At 37.9% G+C, this 24,215-nt stretch overlaps 1 long non-coding RNA gene across 1 annotated transcript; it reads left to right on the forward strand.

Annotated features, from left to right (window-relative positions):
- Nucleotides 1-237: 237 nt before the first annotated feature.
- Nucleotides 238-6,452, forward strand: LOC108176586 (uncharacterized). Its single transcript, XR_001793237.2, has 2 exons — nt 238-1,503; nt 5,516-6,452. It is a non-coding gene; the product is annotated as an uncharacterized lncRNA (long non-coding RNA).
- Nucleotides 6,453-24,215: the final 17,763 nt, after the last annotated feature.

A 24,215-nucleotide genomic window follows, 5' to 3' on the forward strand; every position in this document is an offset into this window, starting at 1 on the left:
GCAAATTGCTTTATTATTTAATTAATTAATAAAGTCTGCTTGGAAATGCCACTGTTGGCACACAATAGATGATAAGGCTTATAATTATGGATGGCAGTAATTTCTTCTGTTTTGTCCTTACCCTCACCCCAGTTTGTCATCCTGAGCAATAGCCACCTCTGTAGGCATTAAGAAAAGATATTTTTTTAAAAAAACCTTAACAATAGATTCCTTTCCCAAGGGTTTGGAAACCGATGAATCATCCTACTCTGTGTGCAGCCTTCAAACTGTGTGCTTGACATATGGAAGGAAAAGGGGCCTCTTTGAAATGTGAGCTGAGTACAGATCATGTCACCTGTCCAGCGTGTGACCTGTTCTACTCTCCACCTGATCGCCTGTGCCCAGTGGCACCTGGACCTGGAATCTGGAAGAAAAAGTCCTTGACTGGAGTCAGCAGAGAGAAAATCATCACCTGCTTAGGTACAAACATGCCTAGTGACTGCGTCACTGTTTGTCAAGTGGGATCAGCTAATAGTTGCACAGCGGGCCTTCAAAGTCCTGCAGTCGGGCTGATGAAGTTTCTGTAAATGCACTCCCTGTGTGAAGGCCTTGGACTTTAGATCTCTGGCAGCATTTTGAGCTTGCCAACTGGCTCTTGGGTGGACTCTGGTTGGTTAAGCTAGAGTGCAAAAGAATTAAGTTTCGTTTCCATCAGCCTTCATTTGGCTCTGTCTACTCCTACCACACTCTTGCTTCCTTCCGGGCTTTTGCACAGACTGTTTCCTCTGCCTGGGACACCTCCCTCCCTGCTGGACAACAGCCCAGTTTGCTCCTATGTTTAGCTTAGGGATCTGCCTTCACATCACCTCCCTAGAGACCTTGCTGTTTGCTCTCTTTCTCATTATCCTGCCTCGTATTTCTTCATAGCACCGGAAACCGTTTTATATATTGATCTGGGAAGTAGTCCATGGTTTGTCTTCCCCACTAGAATATAAAAGTTCTTCAAAAAGTTCTTGGAAAAATAGTATTAGAAGATTATTTTAGTGCAAAAATGTTGAGATTATGCACCTTTTTTTTCCCTTTTTTTCAAAATACGCATTTTCCATGAAGTGTTTGAAGATGCTTGTACAAGCTCCCTAAGGAGCCACAACTATTTCTTCCACCGATTTGTTCACATTGCCTACAATAGTACCTGACCACAGAGGACCTTCATGAAATATTTGTGGAATACAGGAATGACTGAATGAGGATTATAATGACTATAAAAAATGATTTCTCCTCATTTTACAAATGGAGAGACTGGAAGATTGGGAGAATAAACTACTCAAGATCCATTTAGTGACAGAGACAGTATCAACACTTTAATTTCCTCACAATCCAGGAAATGTTTTCAAATGTTTTTATTCTATAGAATGTTCTCCAACAATTTGGCAACTAACACAACTGTCAACTCACTGTTTCCACATTTGTTTACCATCCTTTATTCAGTTCATGTCTATGGAATGGATCAGAACTTTATGAGGGGTAAGTACTTATTAACTAAATTCTTATTAATTTATCTGCTAAATAACTTTAAGGGCAAAGGTGATTGAACATTCATTACATTATACATTAAACAAGTTCACTATACATAATTTAAGTACATATTATATAAATGTGAATAAACATTAGGTGTAAAAGAAAATAATATTATAATTCCATACAGAAGTATCCTTTTGTGTATATTTCACAGATGTATTATAACTAGAGCCTCACCATGCGCTGAAGTTTCTAATATTTATTCTTACATAGTGTATTTTAGACAATTTATGATGTTACTCAACTAAAATCATTTGAGGGTTTGCAAATATTCCAATAAATGTGTATGCCACAACTTTATTTATTTTCTTTTTATTGATCGCTTAATTTGCCCCACTTTTTATTCATTGGATTCCTAAGGTACTCTTTTTTCTATTTCTGCATTCAGTTATTATAAAAATATTTCCATCCATTTCAAAACTATAATAGAGGATTAATTTTTGTACAACTTCTTACTAAAAATAATATAAATAACCTTTTTAAAAAATCCTAGGTTTCAATCCGAAAACCTCTCTTTGAATCAATAGCCATTGAGGATTTCACTCATTTGCATTTCCAGTCTTTGAGGCTTAGTGGAGGTTGGGAGCATGGGCTGATGGGGCAGGAAACATTGGCCAATTTGAGAGTAAACAGAGGCTTGGGGAGTATGTTTACATTTCTGTTCTATGTGTGTGACTCTGGCCTTTGTAGCAAAGGGGATAAAAAGCCAGAACTCATTTTTGTGGCGCCTACAGACCTCTGCACTCTCAGGATGTAGGCACAAATTGTACTGGGTACAAGTCAGCATGACTCAGCCCTAGAGTGAAATGCAGTAGTTCTTCAAGGTCAGTGCTTGCTCCAACCTCCCATGCATAGAGCAGAAGGAAAGATCAGCAAAGGATCTCTCAGCCTGAGAAAGAACCCTGTGTTCAGAGTGTTGCTTGACCCATTGGAATATTCCAGCCATAATTCTGGCTAGGGTGATAGCCCTGCTGCATACCTACCACGCTTGCAAAGCTCAGATCAATGTTACCTTTCTCTGTAGCCTAGCACAAGTAGTAATCTCTACTACTGATTGGGAGCTTCCCATGTGCCCGCATACTAAGCCAGGTGCTTACAATTGGTTGACTCATTTAGTTACCAAAAGAAGTCTTCATGGCAAGTATTATTGGTTATGTTTTTCCAGATAAACATTCTGAAGTTTGTAGAGATTAAGGAAGCCAACCGAAGTTACACAGAACTGAGATTGAATATTGGTCTGCTTAACTTCAAAGACTGTATTATTGCACGTTTCTCATTGTGCAGAGTAGGGGACTCTCCATTTACTCAATATCCATGACTTTTGGGAGAGTTGTCACAGATGTGTTGTAATAAAATTATCCATTCACCACTGGTCCCATTCACTAGCCATTTAATGAACATTTAAACTTTGTGCCAGGCTATCTTCTACTTTCCACTGAAAGAGCTGAATAGATCACATTCCCTCCTAAAGGGGGAGGTGGGAAAGACACAAAGAGCAGGATTGTGAGCTATGTAGGCCCCCAACCTTATGACACTGAGTCACCACAGAGACCTGCTCATCACAAGAACTCAATAACTATTTGTGGAAAAAAAGAATGGATGGTATAATAGGATGGATGGTATAATACAAATCACTTAAAACGTAGTCTGAAGACATGAAAACTACTCTTAAGTTTAGTTTTGTGCTGTGTAACTTTTAAGAGTCATGTTTAGCCTCTCTGAGCATGCCTCCTTATTTCTAAAATAGGAACAATTATGCTTGCCTGATTTGCCTCATAGTATCCTCGTGAATCCAACGGATTAGAGGATCAACTATGGGTAACAGAAATACTAAGATATATAAACATTTTTTTCAAATTGCCAGGAATTATAATATTTGTTAATTTAACCAATATTTATGATGTAAATATTAGACTAACAACTTTACAAGTGCTGTACATTTTTGCCTTCAACAATACCACTGGATTAATGTCTCCATAGATGAGAAAGGTGAGGTTTATACAGTTAGGTGGTATGCTGGATATGACACAACTGATAGGTTAGAAGGAGTTGTCAGACTCCCTTTCACCTGATGCTGGTTGCTCTACCACAGGCCCAGGCATCCTACTAGAAATATTTCTCTAGGAACAGAGATTAAACTCCGTTTCTCACAGCCACCTGCTCACTTAGAATCAGCCATGAGTCCTGAAAAATAGAACTACCGTATAATTCCACCACTAGATAAATACTCAAAGGAAATTAAATCATTATGTTGAAGAGATACCTACATTCTTATGTTCACTGCAGCACTATTCAAAATAGTCAAGATATGGAATCAACCGAAAGGTCTTAGCAGAGGACACATGGATCAAGAAAATGTGAAATTAAATGCCACAATAGAATAGTATTCAGGCACAAGACAACACATATGAAACTGGAGGACATTAAGTCAAATAAAATAAGCCAGGCAAAGAAAGATTAATATTACATGATCTCTGATCTCCCTTACATGAAGAATACAAAAGAATTGAATAGAAATAGGGAGAAAAACAGTGGCTACCAGGGCCTAAGGCATAGGGATGTTGGAGAAGTGGGTTAGGCAGATGTTGATAAAAGGATACTAAATGTCACTCAGAAGTAATAATTTCAAGAGATTTATTGTACAATGTGAGTATCTTTTTTGTTGTTAATTTCAAAGGGGGAGAGGGAGAGAGAAAGGAAGAAAGAAAGGGAGGGAGGGAGGGAGCGAGCGAGCACTCTTATCTAGTGATTCATTCTCCAGCTGCCTGTGACTGTCAGGGCTTAGGCAGGTGGAAGCCAGGTTTAAGAAATCAGTCCAGTTTTCCTATATGGGTGGTAGGGTTTCGAACAATCAGATCATAACATGCTGCCTTCCATGTATACATTAGCAGGAAGCTGGAATCAGGACCAGAGCCAGGACTTGAACACAGGCACTCTAGCATGGGGTGCAGGTGTCCCAAGCATTGTAAGAAACTATCTCAGATACATGCCTTGACATGATTTTTTTAGTTAATAAAGTTATACTCTTGAAAATATCAAGAGGGTAGATTTTGAGTGTTCTCACAGCAAAAGTGAGAGCAGTGTGAGGTAATGTACATGTTAGCTTGATTTAATTATTGACCAAGTGTACATTGACCTACAGCTTTTGAAGCCTTTTGCTGGTCTCTGTACACCTGCAACCTGGCATGAATTCTAATTCCTTTTTAAATTTTTTTGTTAATCTGCTATTTCTTCAAAGCCAAGATCAGACATCAGTTTTTTTGTGTGTCATTCTAGGAAATACTACATTGTTTCCTTGCATGTGTTTCTGGTATATGGTATTTAAGTCAATTCTAACACATGTGCCTATTCAATTTTACACACGGCACACAGTAGGTGCTCCATGAATGACTGACTAGTTGAATTGAATTAGCCTCAGAGATCAAGGAAAAAGAATCTGAGGAGTCTCCAGCAATTATTAAATAGCAAAGAATGATGTTGTTTTTTAAAAAATAATGTTCCTCATTTGTTGAACTCTGTTCTTAATGTAGAGTTAACTTTATGATCATCAAGTAAACTCAAAGTACATCTTTATGAAAATTACATGTATAAAATTAAGTATATAAAATTATAAATTAAAATTAAGTGTATAAAAATAATGTTTCCTGTGTTAGGTTTTAAATGAAAATGGGGCGTATTAGAACCCAAAGAAAAGTAAACAACCTAAAGAATTCAAGTGAAAAAGATTTATTTTAAACCTCTTTCCAAGGCTTTCCAAGAAATTAGATTCTGCATTTAATTAACCATTTCCCCAGTACATTCTTTTGATGACTTTTTGTTAGAAGGGTTTAAAATATTATGTAGTCCTGTGACTGATGGTGGTTTGGTTACATGGACTTCCAGATTCCCAAGTTTACTATTGAGATTTATTTCATCACCAGGTGTTGTACCCTCATCTACTCAGTTCTGTTGTCTCTAGGTCCTGGTGCTACCATCTTGCTTTGTGATCAAATCACCTGAAAAAGAAGGAACGGAAAGAGAAGCAGACGTCGAAAAGGCAGAAGGAGGAGGAGATGTGATACTTCTGAGTTCCTTTTTGAAATTTGCAACATTCAAAAATTTGTTTTCATTATTACATATATTTAACTCAATTAGCTGAGGGAGAAAATGAAACAAATTTTTTTCTATGTAAAATCCTGGCCAATAACTTTCCAGAGTTAATAGATATGAAATCAGTTTCATCAAGTTTGTGGAGGATGAAGGAGAATTGTTACCAATATACACACACAGTAACACACTGCACTTGCATGGACAGATAGTACTGAAATTGTACAAAACCTGAGAGGAAGACAAAGTACTGATGACTATTATGGATAGAAAAATACATGGTACACATTAAGGATCAAGTGAAGAAATACAGCAGACTGCTTATTATAATAAGAAAGATGTCAAAGCATGAAATATTTAAAGTGCTGAACGATTAAAAAAAGTCCTCAAATTACATTTCTATACCCAGAGAAAACATCTCAAAGATAAACGTTTTTCTCAGAAGAAAGGAAGGATTTTATTGCCTGCATGTTGACATGACCAGAGATGTTCAAGGAAGTTGTGCAAGTAGACTTAGATACCAGAGAGGAGCTTCTCTGCACACATAATTGAAGAACACTAAATCTTGCTGATGATAAGCATAAATCTTGCGTTGTTCTAATTTGTATTTGCTCTAATAGATAACCAACTTTTAATGTTGTTATCAATGGTTTTAAAGTGTTTTTCTACTTACTTCCAAATTGCATTTCAAAATACTTTAAAGCAATTTTCACTTCAAATACAAATGAGAATGGCTATATGTCCTCCTATGTGTCCTGCAAATATTAGATAGTGTAATTTCATTTTTAAAAAACTAAGCCAAAATACTATTCAGATGCCTTAAAGTTGTATTTATTTGATTATTCATGAGGTTAAATATTATCCATATATTTCTTAGCCAATTGCTTTTCCAATTTTATGAAGGTCATTTCAAATAATGGAGTATATGTTAATACTATACATAGGCCATTGTCTTTGGAGATTTGCAACTGAAAGATTTCTCAAAATATCCCAGAATTTTACCATAACACACTTGGGTAAAATTATTACTCTCAGCTGTAAATTAGGGTGATTCCCTCTAATGAACATTTGTCATTTTAGAATGGAACATGGTCACTGTGCTGCGTCTAGGAAATATATGCATATGTTGGGCATAGAGAAATAATCAAGTTGCCATCCCTCAAGTATGGAAGCTCAAAATTTTCTAGGAGGAAACACCAGACAAACTCATTAGATTTATCATGAAAGATGTTGAGATACAGTAGACACACTATGCTAAAGAGCCTAGAGAAAATTCAACTAAGAGACATAGCATAAGAAAGGATGCGATCCAAACTAAGTACTAGACTGAATGTCCTTTTCCCCACAAAAGATGAATATTTTGAAACCTAATTTTTACTTTAACAGTTTTGGTATTGAGACTTTTGGGAGGTAATTGGTGTAGGATTTAGGGTGGTACCCTTATGAAGTAATGAATAGCCTTACAAAATATATCTTAGGGAGAAACCTCACCCTTTTACCATATGAGGACATAGCAAAGATACAGCCTTTTATGATACAGAAGTGGGTTCTCACCAGACACTGAATACGCCAGCACCTTGATCTTGCACTTTCCAGCCTCCAGAACCATGGGAAATAAAATTATGTTTATAAACCACCCAGACTATGGTATTTTGTTAAAATTTGTTATGGAGTAAGACAATGAAACAGGAGAGGTTATGTAGACAGAGGGGATCAAGCTTGGAGGTAGTGAGGTAGACTCTTTAGGAGTTAGGAATAGGGATTGAAGCTATGTCCTCCAGCTATGGGGACCCTTCTCCCTCGACATCCTTTGTCCTTTTCTTCCCTACAGGTGCAGCAGGCTTGGGATGCCTCACAGGCTTTGCTCCTCTTCAATCACATCTCTACTGAAAGCAGTATTTGATGGGCGTGAAAGCACATCACAGTTTTCTACGAAACGTAAACTTCATTCACAAAAAATATCCTTGGGAAGGTTATATTGGCCATACCAATGCTCTAACCTGAAAAATGTGAGGTCCAGGGATGAACCAGAACTTTCAACTTGTCCTTTGGATTTAAGAAAACCAAGAGTGAAATCAAGTGAAAGGGGCTTTCTGGATAGCTGTGAAATTTTAGGGAGTAGGTGTAATGCAAGATGCAACAGGGAATTTATCAGAAGTCAACTAAAAATAAAATAGGTCAGCGCTGAATAGGGAAAACACTATTTAGTGTTTCTTGATCAGTTATAGTATAAACATCTTTCTGAAGATTCTTCTAGTTAGTGCTGTGACTGAGTTACATAATACTTAAACAGAAAATTTGAGTTCAGTTTTGTTAATTGCTACAAAGTAGAAATGCAAGGTGACTTCAGCTACTTGAACTACTTAAGGAGACCAAAGCAGGCTTCCTAGAGGAGACCTTAAAGTCGAAAACAGAAGTATAGATAGAAGTAATCAAGAGTAGAGTTTTCTAACCTTGGTACTACACACACACACACACACACACACATAAACACATATGTATATGTATATACGTGTGTATGTATAAAGATTTATTTATTTTCAAGCAGAGTTACATAGAAAGAGAGAGAGAGACAGAGAAAGAGATCTTCCATCTTCCAATTTACTCTCTAAATGGCAACAATGGCCAGGGCTGGTCTGGGTTAAAGCCAGGAGTTTCATCTGGGTCTCCCAAGTAGGTTGTAGGGGTCCAAGTACTTGGCCCATTTTCCACTGCTTTCCCATGAACATTAGCTAGGAGCTAGGTCAGAAGTTCAGCAGCTGGGACTGGAAGTGATGAGCTTATGGGGTGAGAATATTGCAGGTCGGGGCCTAACCCATTGCATCATAACCTTGGCACTATTTACAGTTAGGGATGGTTAATCCCTTATTTTGAGAAGTTGCTCTGTGCAGTGTGGGTGTCCAGCAGCATCTCTGGTCTTTATATAGACAGCAGTAGCACCTCCTCTCAGTTACGACAAAAACATCTCGCGACATTTCCACAAGTTCTCAGGAGAGAAGAGCTGACAAAAAGGATTCTCATTGGAGGGAGCAACATGTTCAACTTGAAGGCAGGAAATGTAGGTCTCAGGAGCTGAGCAAGACTGGTGCCTCGATCATGAAGTTCCAGCGGCCTAGAGGCACTAAGTGATGTGAACAAGGTAGGGGTAGATAGATCATGCCCAACCTCATGCCTATAAAGATTTGGGAGGGATGAGTTGAGTAACATGCACCTCCTCTTGCTTTATGAAAGAGCCAGGCTTATGTTAGTTGCTGGTTTTATTTTCACTCTAATGTCCAGTTAAAATGACTTGTCATGATGGATATAAGTTGTTGGTAAAAGCTTAACATAATTTTCATCTTGGGTTTTGCAGTCCATATAGAGATTGCAACTTTTGTAGGCCCCTATATATTACTGCCTATGGCATTTTATCTTCAAGTACCACTCAAGAACGTTAAGAAAGAAAGAATACTCCACTTTCAATCTAGTAACAGTTTCACCTGGAGATTTTTTTTTCTGTTTTGCCTTTCTTTCTATAGTTCCATAAAACATGTGAAATCTGATGCAACGTCCTGCTCCTTCTGGGGTCCTATATATCATCATAAAGTTTATCCAGCCTGATGTCAAACCTCATTAACTGACTTGCGTTTTCCATGAATTTATTGTTAATTCCCACAGAGTGGCAGACAGTTATTTCATAGATTCTATGATCATTTGTTTTCTTGTATATTCTTCTTTTTGATTTAAAATATAAATGGAACAAATTTCATGTATCTCATAATACAGTTTTAAGTACATAATGCCACTTCCCACCCCATCCTCCCTGCCCCCCTCATTCCCATCCTTCCTCCTATTTCCCTTATTATTTTTCTTTTAATTTTTGTGATAATAAACATTTTTTTCTTTGGGAACCATTTTCATCATTAATCAAAGAAGCACCTAAAGAGACAGGCAACGTAGTTGAGCACTTAGGCTTATTTAAACTTATAGGACATAAGAATATCCTCCACTTAATCCACTTAATCCATTTAAAATGAAGTGAATCTTTGAGAATAAGTATTACTATTAACTCTCATAATGCTAGTCTTGAGGACTGAGGTCCTCCATGAGAAGTTAGTGCACAGTGACTCCTGTTGTTAATTTAACAATTAACACACTTATGTATGATGTCACTGATCATCTGAGGCTCTTGACATGAGTTGCCTAGGCTATGGAAGCTTTTTGAGTCCACAAACTACTTCAATATTTAGACAAGATCATAAGCAAAGTGAAAGTTCTCTCCTTTCAGAGAAAAGTGCATCCGTCTTTGATGACCACTTCTTTCCACTGAGGTCTCACCCACAGAGGTCTTTCATGTAGGACCCTTTTTGCCTCAGTTTCGTGGCTTTCCATGCCTGAAATACTCTTCAGAACTTCCTGTGCTCCACGATGACAATTGCAGTGTCTTAGGAAAGTGGCCCTGTGTCAAAAGGGTAATTCTTTCTCATGATTGAGTTGTGTCTACCTAGAACAACAGTGCTGATCCAACAAACCCTATTATAGTTCACATTTAAGATATTCCACATCATTTCTTTCCCCATGTTCCCACTTCACCTCATCTCTTGACTCTACTTAGTCTTCTCTGAACGATTGTCTGAAAAATCAATGCAGAGACTGATTGGGGGAAAGACTTCTTGCTATGCTTTTGTGTATCTACAGCCTGAAGATTTCTTCTTTCTAACTGAATTTGATATTGTTTACTCTATGCTCTCCTGTGTCACCTAGACACTGCTGTGCTACTGTTGTAAAACGGAGGTAATAAGAATGCATACCTCATGTTCTTTTACAATACTTACCTGACATAAGCAAACACAAACACATAAAAACAGTCAAGGAACTTGTATCTTGAGGCTGTTTACCAATTCAGTGCAGGAGTCATTTAGGAAATGGAAAGTCTACCAGGAACCACTCTTTGTGTTTCAAGTAAGTGAAGATTTAATGGTTTACTCTGTGAAAGACTATGGCTTCACTAGATGAAGGAGTCATTACTCCTGCCCCCAAGAAGGGTACATTCTAACATGGAAGACAGACTACAAAACCCCGCAAGGATTAGTGGGAAGAGGAGTGAAAGGAAGAAGGTGAGAGCTGAGAAGAAGTAAAGAGAAGGAGGAAGGAGCGGACATGGGAAAGGAACTGAAGCAAAGAGCCAGAGAGGACAAGATTCAGTCTGTGGAGTTAGCTTTGTCTTAGAAGAAAGCATATTTTCTACTTGAAACCATGACTCTAAACCGAAAATTTGACTTGAGTCGAAGAAATCATGATTTTAAACTGAGATAAGTCTAGATAATGGATTATTCAATGCTAAAAAGAAATGAGTTACAAAACTGAAAATATATGGAGGAAACTTAAATTGTAGAGGGAAAAAACAATCTGAAGAGGCTATATATACTATGGTTCAAATTATATGTCATTCTGGGAGAGGGAGAGGCAAACCGACTAAGGCAATTGAATGATCGATGGTTGGCAGGTTTTAGGGGAGATGGACAGGGAGAGCACAGAGAATCCTTAGGGTAGTGGAAGTATTCTCAATAACACTATATTATTTAAAACATATCATTAATTTGTCAAAAGCAGAATATACAACATCAAGAGTGAATTCTAATACAGATGATGGACTTTGGGTGATAATGATGTGTTAACATAGGTTCATCACTTGTAACAAATATGCCACTCACATGGGGGACTTTGGGGAACCCCTGTATTATAGGGATAGGAAGTGTATGAGAAATCTGTTTCTTCTGCTTAATTTGTTAATTTAGGGGAAAGGGAAGGACAGATAGAGACAGAAGAGAAAGAGACAGAAAGAGACATACCAACTCACAGAGAGAGTAACCATACACTGGTTCACTCCCCAGTTGCCCTCAAAGGCTGAGTTTGTAACAAATCAAAGCCAGGAACTTGGAACTCTCTCAAGGCCTCTCATGTGGGTGTCAAGAGCCCGACTATTTGGGCCATTGTTGTTTCTTCTCATGGTGTTGAGATGAAAGCTTAAACTACATCAGAACTCAAACTGAAGCACTCCAATATGGATATTTTAATTGATTTCAACCAGTGGCTTAAATGCTAAGTCAAATGCATGCCCCCTCTGCTATTTTACTGTGAGCCAGAAAATAACATAAAAATAAAACCTATAAAAACAAAACAAAACAGCATAACTTTTACCTGTTTTTATGTTGCTAGTAACAACCACCACCACCTACATTTATTGAGCTTTTTCTTGTGTACCAAGTACTGTGCTAAATGCCTTACGTATAATAACTCATTTAAACCTCATAATAACCAAAATCAAAGTTCTGTTATTTTTCCTTTTATAGGTAAGAATACTGAGATTTAAATATACCTTTACTAAACATCTTTGTGAAGAAACACAGCTCAGTGTGGACAATAGCTGTTTCAGGTCATATGGTATTTGACCTGCGGGAATCAAAAAATCAAAGAAATGCAAGTACAGAGAGTGATGGAAAAGGAAAATATAATGCCCTGCCCTTGTTATCAGAAGTGCAGGAAAAATGCTGTTATGAAACAATCTAAATGTGCATTTCAAAATGTTTAACTTTTTATTTCAGAATAATGTGTATTAGCAGTAATTTTAAATATAAAACAAAAATTGTGAGGTACTAATAAGAGTTCCCACATACCCTACACCAAGCTTTCCCTATTGCCAGCATCTAATGTTATTATATTTGTTCCAACTTCCCCTACTTTTTATTTATTTATTTTTTTTTATTAGATAGGCAGAGTGGACAGTGAGAGAGAGAGACAGAGAGAAAGGTCTTCCTTCCGTTGGTTCACTCCTCAAATGGCCGCTATGGCTGGCGCACTGCGCCCATCTGAAGCCAGGAGCCAGGTGCTTCTTCCTGGTCCCTCACGTGGGTGCAGGGCCCAAGCACTTGGGCCATCCTTCACTGCCCTCCCGGGCCACAGCAGAGAGCTGGACTGGAAGAGGAGCAGCTGGGACTAGAACTCAGCGCCCACAGGGATACCGGGGCTGCAGGCAGAGGATTAACCACATGAGCCACGGTGCTGCCCCCTTCCCCTATTTTTAAATTAGAACACTGCAGCAAAAATAACCATTTGCATGAACTTTGTGAAGTACCCTCATTTTCTCAGAATCTTTAGAAATATTGGGAAGACATTAGAGTTTCCCCCAGGACATGGAACAGTCAATCCCGACATTTTCATCCTTTGAAAATGAAAAGGCTTGCTACTTTTGAATAATCCAGGTTACACAAATAATTATAACAAAATTTAATATATGTCATCATAGTTGTAGGTTAGGGAGCAGGGCGACCACAAATGAAGTCTTAGCCCAGCCTGAACAATTCGAGAAGACATCCTTGGAGAAAAGTAGCTTTGGAAGAGAGTTAAAGGTGGAGTGGGAACTTACCTGGAAAAGAAAGTTCCTGAATGTAAGGAGGGCATTATGGATGGAGGGGAAAGAATCAGCAGAGGCAAGAAGGTTTGAAATGGCTTAGTCTGATAGAAACTGTAACCTAGCAGACAAAATGAACATGACTACATTAATCATTGAAAGTTACACTACACATCCATGGGAGGACCCAGTGTGCCCCACTGACATTCTAATTACATGTTATTTTCTAGAAAATCCAGGCAACTAATCCTTTGTCTTTATAAGCCTCAATGACTTCATTTCTAATGCAACAGTAATCTGAGGTTTGGCCTTTAAGTGCTGATCAGGCCATGAAAGCTCCACCCTCATGGATAGGACTAATGATTTTTTAGAAGGACTTGATGGAACTAACTAGGTTTCTTTTCACTTTTCTGCTTCCTACCATGAGAGGACAGTGTGGAAAGTGACATTTTCCTGAATAGAGAGCTGATTTTTCAGACGCTGAACCTGTTGGTGGCTTAATCTTGATCTCTCCAGTCTTCAAAAGGACAAGATAAAAAATTTCTATTGTTTATAAATGACCCAGTCTGTGATATTTTTTATTAGCAGCACAAATGGAATAAGACAAAGCCTTTCTTCAGTTTTTCTTTGTGGACAGATGGATGGTGCTGCTATAAATGCAATGTGGGAAAGGTGTGGATGTGGGTTGAGCTACTTGCAAGATAATAAAAGTCATTGGAGCATCTGAGGCTGGGAAGAGGTCAGGGAAAGCAACATAGATTTGGGAAATCAGGGACTGGTAATATGTCATTGGAAAAATAAGAGTAGAGAAATTTACCTAAGAGATGACAATCATTCAGTAATAAGGGATGCCAGCTAGATGCAGAATCTTCAAGAATTCTATTATCAAAAGATGGATAATCTGGCCTACCTGCAATTGGTCCTGTTTCTATGACACCCTGAGCTTATATATACATGCCCCTTGGAGTCTTGGTGCTTACAATGTGTAAATAGTTTAGGTCCAGAGCACAGCTGAACTTTCATCTCTCTTATTTTAGCCTCCTTAGTTCTACTGATCCAGCTTCTGTCTATATTAATAACTGTTAGCCTTTTTCTACTACTGACTCATTTTGAATTTATAGTCAAACTAAAACTCCTGAGTTGTGTTCTCATTAACTGTTATAAGACCAAGTTTCTGTAACTTATGCTAGTGCAGTTGGCTTTTGACTTTAAATGTAGGCCTTGTGTAAGTTGAGTTTTTTTTTTATTTTTTGTTCCTGGGTTACCTAGATTATCAAGAAAAAATGATGGTTCTTTGTGCTATTTAATTTAATAGTTCAAGCACATGACTAGTAGAAATTATCTAAAATATTTTCATAAAAACTGAATTAAAGCTAAAGAATCAGTGACTAGGTGATAAAATATGTACCATTATTTAATTGATTTCTTCCGTGAATGTTTTCTAAATGTCTGCTATTTGTAGGCATTCTGCCAGTGGCTAGGTATTCTTCCCTCATGAAGTGTATTCTTCAGAATGGATGATAAATAGTAAGCATAGAAATATGAATGCATAATGGTAATCATTGTAGTTACCATGAAAGTAAAGTACAGGGACCCCAAGAAAAACTAACATAAATATCAATTTTAGATGGGTAAGCCAGGAATATACTAACTTCTAACTGAAGTGGTGATATGAAGTCTAACCAGGAAGTGTGACTAGGACTTAACTAAGTAAAGATAGAGCAGACAGAAGAAGACATCAAGATAGTTTGGAGCAAGTGCAAGATGCTGAGACAACAGAGTGCTTGTGGGCCTGAAATCCCACCCCCCCAACCACCAAAAAAATGTTAAAATGACTGGGTGGCAGCAAGGAGATGACCTTAGAAGTGACAGGTAAGAGAGGAAGAAGCCAGGAGCCAGATCATTATAGCCTGGATCACCGTGGTAAGGATTTTGTTTCTCATTCTGCCAAGTGCAATGGCAAGCTACTGGAGGATTTTCATCAAGAACGTATGTTTTCATTTTAGAAAGATAACTCTCTGAGGGATGAATTAGAAAAACATGATACAGGTAAATGCTGCTCATAGCTTCTCTAGAATTGTGGCGTTGAAGGTTAGTGGGGAGATTCATGATAGGCTTTGGAAGGCGTGTTGTGGAAGGCATCAATAATGATGGCTAGGTTTATGGTCTTCATGTGGGTGAATGGAGGTAACCGTTACTAGGGTAAGAAAAGAAAGCCTAGTAATGGCTGTGTAAAGGCAGTTCAAGATTTTTAATACAACATGTTCAGTTTGCAAGTCTTATAGTTATGCACTTATCTCTCAGTATCTGCAGAGTATTGGTTTCAAGAACTACCCAGAAGACCAAAATACTGAAGATGCTCAAGTGTTCTATTCCAATATTCTAGTCCACTGAGGATGATGGATAAATGAGTCCACATAGCTAGGTACCAACATACATTAACATATATGTATTAAAATAAATACCTTGGAATGTATTTCTATATGGTTACATGTATGTATATATGGGTCTGTGTTTTCCTAAACTTGAAGAATGTTAAAGACAAAACCTGAATTGGCAATGTAGTGGCCACACTTCCTAGAATAGAAGTAGTTGTGATCCTAAATGGATGTTTAAGTGACAAATGGGCTGGAGGAAGCTGATACTGTTAACCAAGTACTGTAGAAGGTTGACACTGAATGAGCTTGTAGTGCAATAGCCATCATGACAAAAGAATCACTCACTCTGCATGCAGGCATTATACGGAAGACAAGACAGACTTAGCATGCCTTTGTTGTGAAAGGAACTTTAGTTGCATATTTAGAATTCTAGCCTCACTAACACATGGGAAAACAAGTGCAGCAGCAGTGACATCTTCAGAGAGTGAGCACAATAACTCAAAGTGAAGGAATTAGTCATTCCTCACCTTCTCGTCTCACATTATTCATTTGAGTTAACAACGGTTAACGGATGAAGTGACCGCCCACTCCCTCATGACTTCCAGTTCCCATCGCTTCTATAAATCCACAGTAACAAGCTCACATCACAAGTTTGTTTATGGAACCTCTAAGATTCTGTAAACTTAATCCAGTGGATATTATCATAATTTCATGTCTAGGAACTTCTTCTGCAACCTCCCTTCTTTTGATCCCTTCCCAGCTGATGGGACTGAACTGAATTGGTAAAGAATTTCTTCTCCTTCAGACACATATTCAAAAAGAGAGGATCTTCACAAGGACAGCTGTTTTTTCATTTCCCAGAATCTTGATGCCTATAAAATTCTAGCAGAAAAATCACAAAATGAAGCATAAAAAAATCCCCGTGTAGCTTCTGGAATCCATGTTCTTAGACAATTGAGTTTGAAATCCTCTTCATAGAGTATTTCCAATTGTGTGCTTTTAGGTACAGGATGCAAGTGATTCTTTTGGATGAACAGCAATGCTTGAGATAAACTCAGGATGATCTACCCTTGGTGGGCTTCTGATGGCTTCATGGGTATAAGCTATATTTTCCCAGCTATACTTTAGATGATTTGAAGAATGGGACTGTGCTATAACTAACTCTCAAAGATATAGAGTTCTATGGTAAGTTTAAAATATTTCAGGCAACATTTCCCAATATGTTTTGAGTCCTTTGAGTGGCTCCTTATAGAGAGAATTTCACTGATAAAATGATTAGTACACAATCCAACCATAGGTGCTTTTCACTCAATGGAATTTCATTCTTTGTTTTCAGAAAATTTTACATTTTAAAGTTTCTTATGTATATGATGCAAATGTCCTAAATTTGATTTGGAAATTGTTTAACTCTGTGAACACGCAATCATACCATAGGATCACATTTTAAATAGGTAAAATGCATGATGCATTAATTATATCTCTATAAAGCTGTTTTAAAAAAGTGTTATATTTAAGAAATCAGTTAACTTTTTATTTTATATTTTCCAAATTTATTTGACCACAGGACCTATGGTTATTTTGGCTTTTTTTCCTCTCTCTCTCTTTTTCTTTTCTTTTTTTTTTTTTTGCCATAATATATATTTTATTGAACAAGGTATATTCTTTTGGCAAAGTATGGCCAATGCCTACAATGGGGGTTCAAACCCTGGCTGTGAACTTGGGCATGTCCTTCTGTACTCTCAAGTACATGGAAATACTAATGACTGCATCAACAATCATTGCAAGGATTAAATGAGATATGTGAAGAAGTGCCAATCACGATGTGTGGCACAAAGTAAGAGTCTACAAATGTTAGCAGACTCTGGATTTGAGTCTCTACACTAAAGAATTTAAAATGAAACAGACAAACAAAAAAGACACTTCTCATACTGATGAGCACTCTTGGAGCAGATTTTGTGAAAAATCAAATACTCACATATCCAGATCCCACGTCACTGTTTATTGCCTAATCCCCTGTAGCAAGTGTCCATGATAGAAACACTTAAGTAACTGAGCACATATCCTTGAATGCTTTCTGGCTTATTGTACAGCTAGATTAGCAGGAAGTTCTGAAAGCCCGACCTTGGCATTGAACTTTATTGAGAAAAAAGCATTCTGGAACTTAAGTACTAGACAAATTGTTCAAAAAACATTCCTGGGTGATACAAATCATTTTGTTGAAATGAAATACATGACACTCAATTATAACATTAATGCTAGGTCTGGTCAAGATGCTAAAAATTTATTTTGCATTGAATGAAATAGAGGAAAAAAAAAAAACACACAACGTTTTGCTAAGGAAGCTCTGGTGGCCTGACAAGTTCAAGCTTAAGAGGAAGTTTGATTTCCGGCCCTCTTTCACTTTTAAAATAAGTGAATGCATTATTATTATTTTTTTAACCAGCAAGGGATTGATTTTCCATTGACTTCTAAACAGAATCTCCTTACACTAGGGAAGGCCAAGTCAACCCTGTATTTGAAAATTAGCATACATTTACCAGACTTCCGACCAGAATGGAAACCCCTAACTGATCTTTCAACTGTATAACACAATTCTATGTTTTAAAAAAGTGAACCAGCCTTCTGGGAAGAGTTATCTTGTCCCAGCCTGAAACTGGAACACATTAGTCACCATTTAACCTTATTAAAATCTAGCAAAACAGTGGGCAAAATAAAATTTCTGGTTGGTCCACTTAATTTGACTAGAAATTGTCAGTTAGCTTCCTGAGAACAGTGTGAATCAAGAGGAAGAGAGGTTGGATTCAAAGGGTGAGAACCTCAGTCAGTAATAACTTATACCTTCAGGCGTTTCCAATAAAAAAGGTGGGGGTGATATTTTCTCTATATAGGTCTGGAGTCTGGAGAAGATGACTCAGACTCACAACCTCTCTCAGTCATTTTTTTTTCAGGTTGACGAATGTGAAATGTGAATTTGGTGTTTGCCCAATCAACCAACAGCCATGTTAGACACATAAAATGCAGCTGTACATGATGCTGAGACAAATTCTGGAAGAGGAATTCCTCCACGGCATAAGTTTGAAGCTACTTTGTATTGAAAATCTATGCATTCTGCTCAAAAAGCTAAGCATTTGAAAAAAAGATTCATTGAGCCATTCTAGGAACAGTCTTGATTTAGAATTTCATTGAGAAGTGCTGTTGTTCAAGTCTTCAAATTAGAAAAATTAAAAACTATGATATTTGAGTGTAAGGGAAAAGAGTGTAAGGAGATTAATAATCAGGTGTTGAGTAACTTTGGAAATACAGTGTTAGGTAATCTGCATACATGTTTTATTATTAAGTCCCTCTTACAACAGTATGAGATAGGCCCTGTCATTGCAATTTGTAGGAAGACAAAATAAAGGGTAAGCAACTTGCTCAAGATTCCATGATGAGAAATTCAAATTCAGGTGCTCTGATCATAAAACCAAGGTTTTGCTGCTCTGATCTCATGCGTCTTGTGCTTTATATATCAAAGTTTGAATGTTAATTGCACAGCATTTTTGTCAATTTCCTCGGGTAACTTCAGAATGTTGGTCTTCATTTGTCTAAATTAGAAAAATTATTATAGCTTAAATTACTGAATGATAGAAACAATGCTAAGAAATATACAATACCTCTAGTTTAATCTTTGTGAGAAGCCTAAGGCAAGCTCTATCCTTCTCTTGATAGATTGGAAATGGATATTCTCAGCACACTGCTCATAACCACACAGTTCAGAAATGCCAGAGCCAGTATCTTAGCCCAGGTAACCTGATTCAAGATGTGTCCAACAATTGTCATACTATAGTTAAATACACATATGTAGTGGCCAGCACCACGGCTTACTTGGCTAATCCTTCGCCTGTGGCGCCGGCACCCTGGGTTCTAGTCCCGGTTGGGGCGCCGGATTCTGTCCCAGTTGCTCCTCTTCCAGTCCAGCTCTCTGCTATGGCCCGGGGAAGGCAGTGGAGGACAGCCCAAGTGCTTGGGCCCTGCACATGGGAGACCAGGAGGAAGCACCTGGCTCCTGGCTTTGGATTGGTGCAACACGCCAGCTGTAGTGGCCATTTGGGGGGTGAATCAAAGGAAGGAAGACCTTTGTCTCTGTCTCTCTCACTGTCTAACTCTGCTTATCAAAAAAAAAGATAAAAAAATACACATATGTACTGTATGCATTTGCTTTATAAAATTGTTCTATGTTTATTCTCTTTAGAATTATGGCTATACCAACAATGGAACCAATGAGTAACTTAATACTCTGTCCACATACATGCCCTAGTTATCTACTTCCTAAAAGATGAAGTTTGCTCTTGGAGTTTTGGTGTTGAGTGACTTCTTTTGATTAATATCCTTACAATCATGGAGCTAATCAGCCAAAGCAAGTGGCCTTCTCTTTATATATTTATATTGACAGAACAATGTGCAAAAAATTAAAATATTTCTCAATAGTGTCATACTTGCCATATCAGCAAGAGATTGATGGACTGCAGTGGGTGTCTTCGAGCACATTCAAACAGACTAGAATTCAACCACAGTATGATTTATCTGTTTTAGGGAGGAGAACCGCGCCTTCTTAGAATGGGACTTTACAGCAGAAGGCGTTCTCAACAAAACTGACATGAAGCACACAGGCTTAAAATATTCAACTTGAGAGAAAATAATCTCTATATGTTGATGCGTTTATCACCATCAGTCCAACTCATTTGGAGACATACAGATTTTCGCTGCCTTTCGAGTCTGTATGAGATTGACAAAGGCTGATTGTTTTATCTTCAGCAAAGGCCAAAGCAGTCATATATTTACATTTTCACATTGATAGTTAAATTTTTGCCCTAGTCATAAGAAAACTGATTTCTGATTCTTGAGTACAAAGGAGAGTATATTCTACCCTAAAGTAGTCTGGTTAATAGACATTCTCTTAGTTTATTTTTCAACTCTTTATTTAAAATGTTTTATTTCTTTAATACGTGGGTTTGCATTCAGAAGCAGCCAATAGCTTTACTAGTTCATTTTCTTTTTTGAAAGTATCTCAGTGAGTGCTTCTCAAATTGGCCAATTTTCCCTTCATTACCGGTGGTATATTTGAGGTCAGGGTTAAGCATATTAGAGCAAGGCTGACCATTTTTTTTAAAAGATTCGTTTATTTATTTAAAACATAGAGTTACAGAGAGAAGGAGAGATAGTGAGGGAGAGAAAGAAAGAGATATTCCACCCACATAGCTGCAATGACCAGAGGTGAGCCAGACTGAAGCTGGGAACCAGGAGCTTCATCTGGGTTTCCTACAAATGGTTGCAGGGCCATCTTCCACTGCTTTCCCATGTGCATTAGCAGGGAGCATGATCAGAAGTGGAGCAGCCTAGACTCAAACCACCACCCATATGGGATGCCAGAGCCACAGGCAGTAGCTTAATCTGCTGCATCACAGTGCCGGCCCTCAATGCTGACGTCTGTTCCTGAGATGTACAGCTTAGAGGACCCAGGATCTGTGTTTAGAGTGAATGGAGGCCCAGGAAGCATGGAACATTCTAAAATGTCATTTAATGGAGGATAATCCTAAAGAAAGGAGTCAAGGCACAGAGAGGCCTGAATACCGAGCTCAGACTTAGGACACATGTTCTGAGTAACAGACAGTGGCAAGGCTGGAACAGTTAAGGTTAATGCCAACAGAGTTTAACAAAACTTGCATTTGACCAGATTAAGCTGCCATCTGCAATACCAGCATCCCTTATGGGCACTGGTTTGGGACCTTGCTGCTCCATTTCTGATTCAGGTCCCTGCTCATTTGCATGGGAGCAGAAGACGGACCAAATGCTTGGGCCCCTGCACCCACTTGGGAGACCCAGATACAGTTCCAAGCTCTTGGCTTTGGCCTGGCCCAGCTCTGACCTTTGTGGCCATTTGGGACGTGAACCAGTGGATGAAAGATCTCTTTCCCTTTCTGTTTCTCCCTCTCTTTTTCTTTCTCTGTAATTCTGCATTTCAAATAAATAAGTAAATATTTAAAAAGAGTTACAGTTGACCATAGGCTTGTTTACACACTCCCAAATATTTCGAAATATTGTAAAACTTCAAAAAATTCATGGAAAATGCATATTATGAAAAAATTGACTTCAATTTTTTGCGCAATGTAAACTTACCCTTTGAATCCACTTCTGCATGAACTTATATAATTGAATAGAAATTAAGATTTTACACTTTCGTAAGCCACGTCTCTCATAAGTTGTATCTTTACCTATGACTTTTTGCTTTTACAAGAGTCCACCTACAGGTGGTCAGGCATAGATATATTTTTCCTCTTTTTATTTTTTTAATTTTTAAATTTTTTTTAACTTTTATTTAATAAATTTCCAAAGAACAACTTTTGAATTATAGCAACTCCCCCCCCCCCCGAAAGCTCCCTCCTACCCACAACCATCCCATCTCCCACTCCCTCTCCCATCTCATTCTTCATCAAGATTCATTTTCAATCATCCTTATAAGTATATATCTTATACTAAGATCAACTTAGTATATACTAAGTAAATATTTCAACAGACAGCACCCACAAATACACACAAAGTATAGAGTACTGTTTGGGTAGTAGTTTTACCGTTAATTCGCATAGTACAACACATTATGGACAGAGTCCTACATGGGGAGCAGGTGCACAGTGACTCCTGTTGTTGATTTAACAATTGACACTCTTATTTATGGTGTCAGTAATCACCTGTGGCTCTTGTCATGAGCTGCCAAGGCTATGGAAGCCTTTTGAGTTCACCAGCTCTGATCTTATTTAGACAAGGCCATATTCAAAGTGGAAGTTCTCTCCTCCCTTCGGAGAAAGGTACAGGCATAGATATATTGTCTTGACTCTCCTGCCCTCCTTTATACAGTGCAACTATGGGACATCTGTCTTCCCATAATGCTTGCACAAAGGGCTCAAAACTAAAAATGAACTATTAGCCAGCGTTTTTGTGGCACTGCAAACACAATGCAGACTGTGAAAGAGTCTTGTTTCTTAAGTATAACAATTTATTTTGATGAAATTATTTTAACTTGTAAAACTCTTTCATTTTGCTCCAAAGACTGAGCAACTCTCAATTAATATAATTGTTTTTTTCCAATTACACGTATGTATTTCATCAGTAACATCATTATTTTCTGTGCACATGGACAGGTCCAAGCCCCATGTGGACAAGAATGAGTGTGTGGCTGTTTTTAACCTAGTTTTGTGAATGCAGCAATACTCTGTGTGTGGGAGAAAGTAATTGATTCAACCTTATAGAGAACAAAGATAATTTGTAAGAATTAAGTCCATAGATAACAGCAGAATGCCATTGTGGCTCACATTTTAACTCCTTTCTGAAGACCTCAAAGTTTAAAATCTTATCTAGGAGCTATAGGATTTAGAAAAGGAAAAAAAAATGCAAGGCTTAAGTTTCTCCAGTGAAATAGGGTAGGGAAGTGATTGTATTTGACATCAGAAGTTCTGAGGTCACAATCCATTTCACCTAATCATTTAGTGTGCGAACATGAAGAAGTCATAGTATCTCCTGGAATCTTCATTTACTAATCAAACAGGGACATGAGTCTGCTCTCCATCTTGCCTGTCTCTCTCAGAAGATTTTTCCTTAGAATGAAAATATTATGAAATAGTTTGTTATGTTGGAAACAAAATAAACCCCAAAAGTGTATCATTTTATATCTATATAGATATATAAAGATATAGAGGGATAGATATCTATATTTATCTATCCATTTATATCTATCTGTCTATATAAAGGTAAAACCTACAGTGCTTTCAAATGGCCAAAAGGGGATTGGTGGGTAAATTGCAGGCTTGCGACATACAGCTGCAATGGCAGGGATGCCTGGGTAGGGTTAAGAGGGGCTATGATCCATGCTGAGGCTGCTTGACAAAGCACGTACCCTCGCATGGGGCTGCTTTAGTTATTCATTTTGCTAGTCACACACACACACACACACAGAGACCATCTGGGCTAACAGAAGCCTGGGTAGTACAAAAGAAACCAGGATTCTGTAAATACTATAGTAAATAGTTTATAATATCATTCAATTAACCACATCTCAAAGTACAGGATTTCTAATCAGGAATCCTGTATTCCGGCCCTGGCTTTGCTGGAAATCAACAATTTTAAGTTATTATCTTAGCCCCTTTGAGCTTCTACTTGCTCATTTGTAGAATGAAGAGTTTACCTTCTCTCTAATCTGGATAATTAAATTAAATGCAAATACATTTCTTCAGTACTCTGAAAATGGAGACTTGTACATCATTCCATGCTCTAACTGCATCTTATCCAATTATCCACCTTATTAAAAAATTCCTGACAATCTGTAATTGGTTCCTAAGATCAACAAGCCAAATCTTTAAAATACAGAAAACTCATGTAGTCAGCCACCACCTGGTGCAAATGAGGTTGAGTGTTCTTTATCCACAGCAAAAAACCCACACCCACCCCTTATCTTCTTTCTCCATCATGTTTGTTCTCCAAATTCCCTTACTCATCTCACTCAAAAATTGCTTGATGGCTATTGTGTAAAAAGATAATTGATTTAATTATTTGATATTAAACAAACAAAACCAAACATTGCATGATGGGATTAACTGCCAGCCCCTCCAAGGCCTGCGGTTCTAAGGATCTTCATTTATGCTGCACTTAAAACAGAAAGCTCATATGGTCAGGAAGAGAGTGGTGGGAAGGAGCTTTGGGAAACATGTTCAACTCCATTTTTTTTGTAGAAAAGGGATTGAGGGTCCAACCACAGCAGAGCTGGCCCTGAACCA

This window comes from Oryctolagus cuniculus, chromosome 6 (assembly GCF_964237555.1).
Source record: "Oryctolagus cuniculus chromosome 6, mOryCun1.1, whole genome shotgun sequence".
Classification (NCBI taxonomy): Eukaryota; Metazoa; Chordata; class Mammalia; order Lagomorpha; family Leporidae; genus Oryctolagus; species Oryctolagus cuniculus.